Here is a 12033-nt window from a genome sequence, read left to right as displayed (position 1 = left end):
GGGAAATACCATGAGAATGTGAGTTGTCCTGCACTGAGGTGAATCTTCCCTTGCACTATGGACTTAGACGGCTTGGGGAATCTTCTTACTTCCCATGTTCCTTAATTAGACCCAATGATTTGAAAGTTTTAGCTACAAGTATTGCGAGAGCCATTAGGGGGATGAGAAAGTTCTAAGCTGGTAAACGAAGGCTCCTGTCAAGAAAGCATTTGGGAAACCCAGTTATAACCAGATATGTCTCTTCTTAGTAGCAGTTATCTAAATGGAACATGCTCTGTTCTCTTCATCTTTCCTCATAGGTCTTCTTTCGTGAACCCTTTGTCATATTTGTTGTTCTTAAAAAAAAAACAACCTCCTCAATTTGCCTCTATTTTTAAAAAATTTGATGCCAGAACTGAACACTGGATGCCCCTGCAGCTTAACCGGCACCAAAGTAGAAAAAAAGAATGACTGCGCTTCTTATGTATGAAATGGATCCTGTCAACAGGACCTATTAAAGTATTTGGATTCTTTGACCATGGGATGGTGTTCCAAGAAGGAGGAGTGCTAGACAGAGTCGGGCTCCACTGAACGAAGAGAGGGAAGAGCATCTTCACAAGCAGGCTGGCTAACCTAGTGAGGAGAGCTTTAAACTAGGTTCACAGGGGGAAGGAGACCAAAGCCCTGAGGTAAGTGGGGAAGTGGGATACCGGGAGGAAGCACGAGCAGGAGAACGCAAGAGGGGAGGGCTCCAGCCTCATACTGAGAAAGCGGGACAATGTGCGAGTTATCTTAAGTGCCTATACACAAATGCAAGAAGCCTGGAAAACAAGCAGGGAGAACTGGAAGTCCTGGCACAGTCAAGGAATTATGATGTGACTGGAATAACAGAGACTTGGTGGGATAACTCACATGACTGGAGTACTGTCATGGATGCATATAAACTGTTCAGGAAGGACAGGCAGGGCAGAAAAGGTGGGGGAGTTGCATTGTATGTAAGACGAAAAGGAGTACTTTTGGCACCTTAGAGACTAACCAGTTTATTTGAGCATAAGCTTTTGTGAGCTACAGCTCACTTCATCAGATGCCCCCCCCCGCCCCCCTTCCTCAGATGTTCTTGTTAAACCCTGGATTTGTGCTGGAAATGGCTCACCTTGATTATCATACACATTGTAAGGAGAGTGATCACTTTAGATAAGCTGTTACCAACAGGAGAGTGGGTTTGTGTGGGGGGGGAGGGGGAGAACCTGGATTTGTGTTGGAAATGGCCCACCTTGATTATCATACACATTGTAAGGAGAGTGATCACTTTAGATAAGCTATTACCAACAGGAGAGTGGGTTTGTTTTGAGGAGGGGGGAGAAAACCTGGATTTGTGCTGGAAATGGCCCACCTTGATTATCATACACATCGTAAGGAGAGGTTTCAGAGTAACAGCCGTGTTAGTCTGTATTCGTAAAAAGAAAAGGAGTACTTGTGGCACCTTAGAGACTAACCAGTTTATTTGAGCATGAGCTTTCGTGAGCTACAGCTCACTTCATCGGATGCATAGCATATCGTGGAAACTGCAGATTCCACGATATGCTATGCATCCGATGAAGTGAGCTGTAGCTCACGAAAGCTCATGCTCAAATAAACTGGTTAGTCTCTAAGGTGCCACAAGTACTCCTTTTTATCGTAAGGAGAGTGATCACTTTAGATAAGCTATTACCAACAGGAGAGTGGGTTTGTGTGGGGGGGGGAGAAAACCTGGATTTGTGCTGGAAATGGCCCACCTTGATTATCATACACATTGTAAGGAGAGTGATCACTTTACATAAGCTATTACCAGCAGGAGAGTGGGGTGAGGGGAGAGAAAACCTTTTGTAGTGATAAACACCCATTTTTTCATGATTTGTGTGTATAAAAACAAACATCTTCTGTATTTTCCACAGTATGCATCCGATGAAGTGAGCTGTAGCTCACGAAAGCTTATGCTCAAATAAATTGATTAGTCTCTAAGGTGCCACAAGTACTCCTTTTCTTTTTGCGAATACAGACTAACACGGCTGTTACTCTGAAACCTGTCATTGTATGTAAGAGAGCAGTATGACTGCTCAGAGCTCCGGTATGAAACTGCAGAAAAACCTGAGAGTCTCTGGATTAAGTTTAGAAGTGTGAGCAAAAAGGGTAATGTCGTGGTGGGAGTCTGCTATAGACCACCAGACCAGGGGGATAAGGTGGATGAGGCTTTCTTCCGGCAACTAACGGAGGTTACTAGATCGCAGGCCGTGGTTCTCATGGGAGACTTCAATCACCCTGATATCTGCTGGGAGAGCAATAAAGCGGTGCACAGACAATCCAGGAAGTTTTTGGAAAGTGTAGGGGACAATTTCCTGGTGCAAGTGCTGGAGGAACCAACTAAGGGCAGAGCTCTTCTTGACCTGCTGCTCACAAACCGGAAAGAATTAGTAGGGGAAGCAAAAGTGGATGGGAACCTGGGAAGCAGTGACCATGAGATGGTCGAGTTCAGGATCCTGACACAAGGAAGAAAGGAGAGCAGCAGAATACGGACCCTGGACTTCAGAAAAGCAGACTTTGATTCCCTCCGGGAATTGATGGGCAGGATCCCCTGGGAGAATAACATGAGGGGGAAAGGAGTCCAGGAGAGCTGGCTGTATTTTAAAGAATCCTTATTGAGGTTACAGGAACAAACCATCCCGATGTGTAGAAAGAATAGTAAATATGGCAGGCGACCAGCTTGGCTTAACAGTGAAATCCTCACTGATCTTAAACACAAAAAAGAAGCTTACAAGAAGTGGAAGATTGAACAAATGACCAGGGAGGAGTATACAAATATTGCTCAGGGATGCAGGAGTGAAATCAGGAAGGCCGAATCACACTTGGAGTTGCAGCTAGCAAGAGATGTTAAGAGTAACAAGAAGGGTTTCTTCAGGTATGTTAGCAACAAGAAGAAAGTCAAGGAAAGTGTGGGCCCTTTACTGAATGAGGTGACAGAGGATGTGGAAAAAAACCTAGTGACAGAGGATGTGGAAAAAGCTAATGTACTCAATGCTTTTTTTGCCTCTGTCTTCACGAACAAGGTCAGCTCCCAGACTACTGCACTGGGCAGCACAGCATGGGGAGGAGGTGACCAGCCCTCTGTGGAGAAAGAAGTGGTTTGGGACTATTTAGAAAAGCTGGACGAGCACAAGTCCATGGAGCTGGATGCGCTGCATCCAAGAGTGCTAAAGGAGTTGGCGGATGTGATTGCAGAGCCATTGGCCATTATCTTTGAAAACTCATGGCTACTGGGGGAGGTCCTGGAAGATTGGAAAAAGGCTAATGTAGTGCCCATCTTTAAAAAAGGGAAGAAGGAGGATCTGGGGAACTACAGGCCAGTCAGCCTCACCTCAGTCCCTGGAAAAATCATGGAGCAGGTCCTCAAGGAATCAATTCTGAAGCACTTAGAGGAGAGGAAAGTGATCAGGAACAGTCAGCATGGATTCACCAAGGGCAAGTCATGCCTGACTAATCTAATTGCCTTCTATGACGAGATAACTGGCTCTGTGGATGAGGGAAAAGCAGTGAACGTTTTATTCCTTGACTTTATCAAAGCTTTTGATATGGTCTCCCACAGTATTCTTGCCAGCCAGTTAAAGAAGTATGGGCTGGATGAATGGACTATAAGGTGGATAGAAAGCTGGCTAGATCATTGGGCTCAACGGGTACTGATCAATGGCTCCATGTCTCGTTGGCAGCCGGTATCAAGCGGCATGCCCCAAGGCTCAGTCCTGGGGCCGGTTTTGTTCAATATCTTCATTTATGATCTGGAGGATGACGTGGACTGCACCCTCAGCAAGTTTGCAGATGACACTAAACTGGGAGGAGTGGTAAATATGCTGGAGGGTAGGGATAGGATACAGAGGGACCTAGACAAATTAGAGAATTGGGCCAAAAGAAATCTGATGAGGTTCAACAAGGACAAGTGCAGAGTCCTGCACTTAGGACAGAAGAATCCCATGCACTGCTATAGACTAGGGACCGAATGGCTCGGCAGCAGTTCTACAGAAAAGGACCTAGGGGTTACAGTGGACGAGAAGCTGGATATGAGTCAACAGTGTGTCCTTGTTGCCAAGAAGGCTAACGGCATTTTGGGCTGTATTAGTAGGGGCATTGCCAGCAGATCGAGGGACGTGATCGTTCCCCTCTATTCGACATTGGTGAGGCCTCATCTGGAGTACTGTGTCCAGTTTTGGGCCCCACACTATAAGAAGGATGTGGAAAAATTGGAGAGAGTCCAGCGAAGGGCAACAAAAATGATTAGGGGACTGGAACACATGACTTATGAGGAGAGGCTGAGGGAACTGGGATTGTTTAGTCTGCAGAAGAGAAGAATGAGGGGGGATTTGATAGCTGCTTTCAACTACCTGAAAGGGGGTTCCAAAGAGGATGGATCTAGACTGTTCTCAGTGGTACCAGATGACAAAACAAGGAGTAATGGTCTCAAGTTGCAGTGGGGGAGGTTTAGGTTTGATATTAGGAAAAACTTTTTCACTAGGAGGGTGGTGAAGCACTGGAATGCGTTACCTAGGGTGGTGGTGGAATCTCCTTCCTTTGAGGGTTTTAAGGTCAGGCTTGACAAAGCCCCGGCTGGGATGATTTAGTTGGGGATTGGTCCTGCTTTGAGCACGGGTTTGGACTAGATGACCTCCTGAGGTCCCTTCTAACCCTGATATTCTATGATTCTATGAAATAGAATCTATGATTCTATTTGTCTTTGGACATTTTTTCAGATGCAAAATGGTCTTTTATTCAAATGTTGAAAGTTTAATTCACGCATAGTATTTGCCTATTGAGGATTTACATTATCCCTTGTTCACTAGTCATTCCTGGATTATTTGTTTCCTTTTTAACATCATTGTATACTGTTAAACGGTAGGTTTTAATCAAAAATAGTTTTGGAAAATGACTTTGTTAGGTAGCACTGATATTTAACTTATACAATGTATACAAGAGCTACAAAGCCACTGCAGATGATGTATGAACCTTGAAATTTCTGTTTTCTGAACTTTAGTTGAAGCCAAGTTTTTTTCATATCTGAGCTATAGTAGTTAAATATCTTCTTCAAAAGGCAGGCTTTCTGCTTGAGTTAGAAAAGGGATGGTTCTGTTCGGAATAAAAATCCTTGCAGAAGAATCACTAAATAACACTGTAAACAAACTGGAATTTTGAAGAAGGAGAAGGAGAAAACCCAGAGACACTATAGTTAAGACATCCAAAACCAGTAAAGAAATTCCCTTTGTACAATCTGAACTCCCTCCCTTCTCCTGATACCATGAGAGTGTGATTTTAAGTTCTTGGATATCATAATATTTTTGTATTGAAAGTGGACGTTTAAAGGAGGACATTAGTGTGCTGCTGTGGCAGGGTGTTATGGGATAGCAGTGGACTAGTGCTTGGAGAGTGGTATTATGTTGAGTGTGAATGCTGCCTTAACTCACCCAGTACTTTTAGTGGGGTTTGCATGGGTTTAGTGCATACTTACTTTGTAGTGTTTTTGTTGTAAAGAAATACAGCCTAAAAATGACGCAACCTTCATTCTAAATGTAAGAGTGAGGTATGGGTACTACAATAACCTGGCTATAGCAGCTAAATTTTCAACTCATGCACATATTAATCATTGCAATTGCACCACTGAATTGAACAGCATTATCTTTCATCTGTGTAAGTGTGGAGCAAGTAGGAAGGAAGCATCTTCATTTCAGGTGCTCACATTAATTTAAAATTAATGTGAAAACATTTTATCTTTAAAACATGTCCTGTTACATAAAAACAAAATGGACATTCTGATAGCAATATAAATTAATAAAATGCAGAATATCCAAGGATACTACAATCTCTGCAGCCTTACTGTAACTCTCATTATTAAGGCAGGTGGCCAAATGGACAGAGTGTATGCCCTATGCTGAATTTCATGAGGTCTGTCAGTCTGGGTAGCATCCAGTGTTTGACCTGAAGTGAGATATAAAATAGGTGGCTGGGAAGGAATTTCCCTACCTTTGGTGAAGTTAATAATGTAAAATTATGTGGATAATGTAAAATTATGTCTTCTAGGATGACTTACTTCTGAGGTATAATTGCCTTTGGAGCAAAGAGTGTGTGCCTATGTGAGAGCTAATCTATACTTTATGAAAACATTTCTTTATTGACACGTGTAAGTACAAAGTCCTGCTACATCTGATTTTATAAATATAGGCCCCAATCCTGTGAGGTGATGAACAATTCCCGAGAGGTACAGGGTGCCCTTAACGCCCTTTGAAGTCACTAGGAGTATCTACCTAAGGATAAATAGAACTTTCTCAGGCGAGATCACCCCGCAGCTACCTACAAATAAAGTTGATTTCCCCACTGCCACTATTGATTACAAATTACATGTTTAAAATGCATGTGCTATATAATGACAGGTTTCAGAGTAGCAGCGGTGTTAGTCTGTCTTCGCAAAAAGAAAAGGAGTACTTGTGGCACCTTAGAGACTAACCAATTTATTTGTTTGTTAATCTCTAAGGTGCTGCAAGTACTCCTTTTCTTTTTGTGCTATATAAGTATTCACCCACGAAAGCTTATGCTCCAATACGTCTGTTAGTCTATAAGGTGCCACAGGACTCTTTGCCGCTTGTGCTATATATATGTATACTGTGCTTATGTGTGTGTGCATATAAAAGTAGAGCCAAAGTCTGAAGTTCTTAGAACATGATCCTATGAGATACTGAGGATGTGCCCCAATACCTGCTGTAGACAATGGGAGCTGAAGGCGCTCTATACCTCATAGCACTGGGCTATTCTACTCCGTGTAAGTTCTTGTACCCCCCTCCTCACTGTATTATCTGAGCACCTTCCAGCACTGCTTTCAGTAATGTGACTAACATCTGTCATGGATGGGTTTGTTCTCCCTTTAGCCTCTCTACAGGTGGAGAATTGTGTCTGTAGTGTAGTGTTGTGCTTTGGTAGGGTTTGTTTTTATTAAACATTCACAGTGCTCTGTGTTGGAAATGGCCAGGTCAAAGAAGTGCACCTTTTACCTGGAACGGAAGGTGGAAAGGCTGACCCTCATTCGGAACTCTTTAAAGTCAATGGGAGTTTTGCCTGAGAAAGGACCTTAGGACTTGACATATGGTGTGCGCGTCTGTCTGTGCATCTGCAATAAAGCAGTATCCATGAGCTTACCTTCCATTTTTTAAATATTCATGATAAATCAGGATACGATCCTCAGTGGTAGTATTTATCTGAAAAGAGAACGAAAATCCCTCTAGTATATTAACAACTAGGCTTAAAGTGATCAGAAAAAGGAGGGGGACGTTCTGCCATAATCTCGGAGCAGCTTTGATAAAACAATGCTTAGAGTGCACCCCTCAGTGAACTAGCTCTATTTTTCATTCTTTTTGCCAGGTCTGTAACTCTTGCAACACCCCCTACCCCTTTTAAGTACTGACAAAGGTCAGCTGCAGTCATTTTTAATAGCATAGCATAAATTCTGCGCATGATGGGAAGGAAACTATGAAAAGCACACATAAAAAATTGCCACATATAAAGAAATCACTGTACTTACTTTCTTTGCCACGTTTCTTAGATAGACAGGGCTGTAGTAATCACACTCTGCTTCTTCTCAGGAAGAGTTTGCTGGTGTGAGTGGAAATCAATATCCCCAGCAAGAGGAGAAAGGAGGTGGCTGGAGCTGGAGAAGGGGCAGGGACAAATGGTCTCATGTTCCTACCAGCAAGCAGGAGCAGCCTCAGGATTTACGTCTAATTAGAGATCACACGAACAGCTGCTTCTAATAGGCACCTTCACTGGTACTTTTTTTCTTTGTTTACTCCTGACCTGTGCTGAACCAGAAATAATACAAGAGACTGTTCCCAAGGTAGTGGAGGAAAAGGACATTGTAGGAGAGCCAGACAGATTTAGCTTGGGCAAATTTTTGATTTTGCTCCCCTTTGGTCCTGAGAAAGAGAGAGAGAGAGAGAGAGATCTGCTGAGATTAGGAGAGAAGAATCATACTGCTGTGGAAGTCATATGAAAGCTCCCTTGATTGTCCTGGACAGTATTTGTCATTTCTTTAATGTTTCGTGAACCTCTACCCTTAAATTTCACATATTTAGATAACATCTTTTGACTTTTATTTATATGTAGCCATTTGGGCTCAGGCTGGAGCTCGAGCTCTGGGACCCCGCGACAGGGGAGGATCCTACAGCCTGGGCTTCAGCCCGAGGCCAAATATCTGCACTGCGGTTTTACAGCCCTACAGCCCAAGCCCCATGAGTCTGAGTCAGCTGACATGGGCAAGCTGCGGGTGTTTAATTGCAGCGTGGACATACCCTCTGAATCTATCCCTGTAAGGCATGTTTTCCAATCCTTTACTCCTTCTTGTAGCTCTTTTCTGACCCCTCTACAATTTATCAGCATCCTTCTTGAATTGTGGGCACCAGAATTGGATATAGTATTCCAGTAGCCGTTGAACCAGATCCAAATATAGAGGTAAAACCTCTCTGCTCTGACTCAAGATTCCCCTGTTTATGCATCCCAGTATCACATTAGCTCTTTTGGCCACAGTATCATACTGGGAACTCATGTTCAGCTGATTATCCACCATGATCCCCAAATCTTTTTCCCTCATCCTGTAAGTATGGTCTACATTCTTTATTTCTAGATGTTTACATTTACCATTAACCATATTATTTCCTCAGATACAGAACAGACATATTTATTGAACACTTCTGCCTTTTCTGTATTATTATTGTTAATTCTACCATTTCCATATAGTAAGGGACCAGTACGATTGTCAGGATTCTTTTTGTTCCTCTTATATTTTAAAAATTCTTTATTTCCTTTAACTCTGCTGGCCATAGGTTTCTCCCTGTGTCCCTTTTGCCTTCCATATCAATGTTCTAGAATTCCTAACTTCTGATTTATGTTTGTTACTATCAAATTCCCCTTTCTTCCATTTGTTATATATTATTATCTATAGCTGCCTTCACTTCCCCTCTAAACCAGGTCAGCTTTTTAACCGTGTAGCCTTCTTCCTCAGTTGTGGGTTTGTGGTTTTTCAGGAATCTACTAAGGTGTTCTTAAGTGATTCCTAATTATCATTCATATTTTCTAATTAAATTCTTCCTCTCAGCTTATTTGTTTCATAATTGTTTTCAGTTTTATGAAATTGGCCTTATTAAAACCTCAAGTATATATATTACTAGTCTGGAATTTATTCTGCCTGCATATTATATATATATATATATATATATATATATATATATATATATATATGGATTAGGTTGATGACTGTTGTTTATTCTAAGTAACGATGAAACAGAAACATAATTAAATTACTTGCACTCTCTAATGAAGAAAACCTTAGGTGTAGGCTTCTACTTTGGGATAATGAAAGGGAAATAACATTTTAAACCTTGCAGTCAATAATTTTGTCTCTTTTTAAACTCAAAGTTATTTTGGACCAAATGGTCACTTGTACCCAAGGGTTTTCTGAGGTAAGTGAACTGTGAATGGCCAGGATTCGCAGACTGCTCTCTTAGTGCAGCACGCTCACGCTATGTTAGCATCCACACCCATTTTCCAGGGTGTTGCTTTTATTTCTAGTTTAAAGGACTAATGCTTCAATCTACATTTTCTCCTGAGCTGGGCTTGTTCCTGAGGTTTCTTCCTGTTGGGCACCTTTATCCCTGCCCCTTAATTCCCTCTTCAGAGAGTGAGGCTACATCCTTCTTCTGTTCCTAGGCTAGAGGTATAAGAGTCACTTGATCTGGTGAGTGAGCAGATATAGCTCCCCGATCTTTTTGTAGGTTCCCAGCACCTGACATCTGAGTGAATCCATAAAAGAGCCCTGTATCTCTGTCCTACTGAGTCCTAGAACCTTACAGTCTGTCAGGGGTCTTTAATGCAGGGTTCACTGTATTCAAAATATTGCCAAGTATTATTTACTTGTTAATTAAATGGTCAGATAAACCCCGTCCTGAAGAGCTTCTAATCTCAATGAGACAGACGGGATGCACTAGAAAAGTGAGAGGGAAAAACTAAGAGGTGTGTTTTACTTTTAAAGATATTACTGTTACTGACTCACTTCTTGAGGAATGTTATTTTCTTTCCTCAATGACAAGTCAAAATTTGTTGTCTTAAAGACATATCTCAGTCTCGGGGACAAATTATGACACTGCCTGAGGATGGTATAATTATCAGAACAGGCAGCATGCCCCAGTTCCAGGGCAGTCCTCCTGTCTGGCTGCCCCAAAGCCACAGACAATGGAAGCCCTGGGGTCCCCTGCTCTGAGGCAGTCTGTATGGGGGCCTGTCCCAGAGCTGTGACCCCTGGAAAGCCTAGGGTGATGAGGAACTGTAAGTCTGAGTTCCCTGGGCTTCTGTGTTCTTGGTTTCTCACCAGCTTGTCGGGCAGGCTGCTGTGGAGCTAACTAAGCAGGTTTATAAGCATTCCTGGGTTCTGTTGGACCTTCACTGAAATCGAACTGGCTCCGTGAAACAAAAAAAAAATGGAATTTTTCCAATCAATGCTACTCTCACTGACTGCAGCTGGAATCATGCATATGCCACAGCTCTGAAATTCATGCCCTTTGGTTTATAGTCACAACAAAGTGACTCAGTAAACCTGAAGACTTGAACCAGTTTTGGAGGAAACAGCTGTTCTTGATTGTAATCATCACAGACACATATGTGTGCATTACAAGTGATTTTCATTAAAATAGCTCTGGAGGTTTTCTCCAGTACTTGGACTCTAGCCCTGAGAACCCTGCGTATGTATTTAACGTACACAATACATTGCAATTGCAATCTCTCTCTCTCTCTCTCTCTCTCTCTCTCTCTCATTCTGAGTATGATGTATCATTTTATGGGGGATTACTTAATGAAAAAACCTGCTCCTGGGGAAACAAATCCAACTGTAGCAGCTTACTCCCTTGTTCCTTAAAAAACACAAAAAAACCCACAGGAGGTTATAGCATAAAAAAGATCCTGCAACTTGAGTGTATAGCATTACTTCCCAATGAATTAATATGCTACTATTAGAATTTACAATGTCATGCCTAGGATTGGGCCCTTTGTGCTAGATGCTGTATAAACACTTAGAATGACATCGTCCTGAAGAGCTTAAATTCTAATTTCAGACAAGTGACAACTGCCTACATTTTGAAAAATGACCAATGATTTTGGGCACACAACTCAAGACCCCTTAAAGAGGCCTGATTATCAGAGCATAATGGCTCAACGCTGTTTAAGGTGTCTCAGTTTAGCCTTCATTGGTTGGCTGATTTCAGGCAGGCATCATGGTAGAAGTGGGCCTTGTGCAGGGATCTGAAGGATAGTGGCTTTGTGGACTAGCTCAGGGAGGTCATCTGATGCATGGGGGACAGTGCGGAGCTAAGTTCAGAAACAGCTGTGGGAGAAGTGGACAAACAAGCAAGCCAGGCTGGCATCATTGAGGAGGAGAAAAGGGTGATGGAAAGAAAGACCAAAGCAAATAGGTATGGAGGGACAGAGTTATGAAGGGCCTTGACGGTGAGGATCAGAACCTCGAGCTTGGTAGAGTGGAAAAAGGGGATGCAGTAGAGATATTTGAAGAGTGGAGTGACAGGCAAGGAAGAAAGGAGTATGTGCCCAGGAAAGCATAGTCCCCCCTGTAGCTCACTGCTGTATGGGGGGATTATACAGGCTGCATCATCCTTTATGGTGGTGCAGCTTGCTTCTCCCTGTGCCACTGTGGATGACCAAGGTCATGACTCTACTTCCTCCCTTGTCCCTTTGAGACAATGTGCTTTCTCCCAAAGGCACAAGGCAAAACAGTCTCTAAGCTTCCCAAACCATAAGGACTGTGACTGTCACAGTCTCTTGCCTGGTGAAAGCAGTGGGGAATTGGTTGGAGATCTTTGCATGTGCCACACAACCCTTTGCATCTTTTCTAGGGCCAATCACTATCTAACCCTAGGTTTGTTACACTACAAAAATAATGGCAAAGGTGAAGTTCTGAATTAACTTATTACCTTGCAATGGTACTAG

Source organism: Chelonia mydas, chromosome 1 (genome assembly GCF_015237465.2).
Source record: "Chelonia mydas isolate rCheMyd1 chromosome 1, rCheMyd1.pri.v2, whole genome shotgun sequence".
Lineage (NCBI taxonomy): Eukaryota > Metazoa > Chordata > Testudines > Cheloniidae > Chelonia > Chelonia mydas.
Note: the sequence above shows the minus strand (reverse complement) of the source record.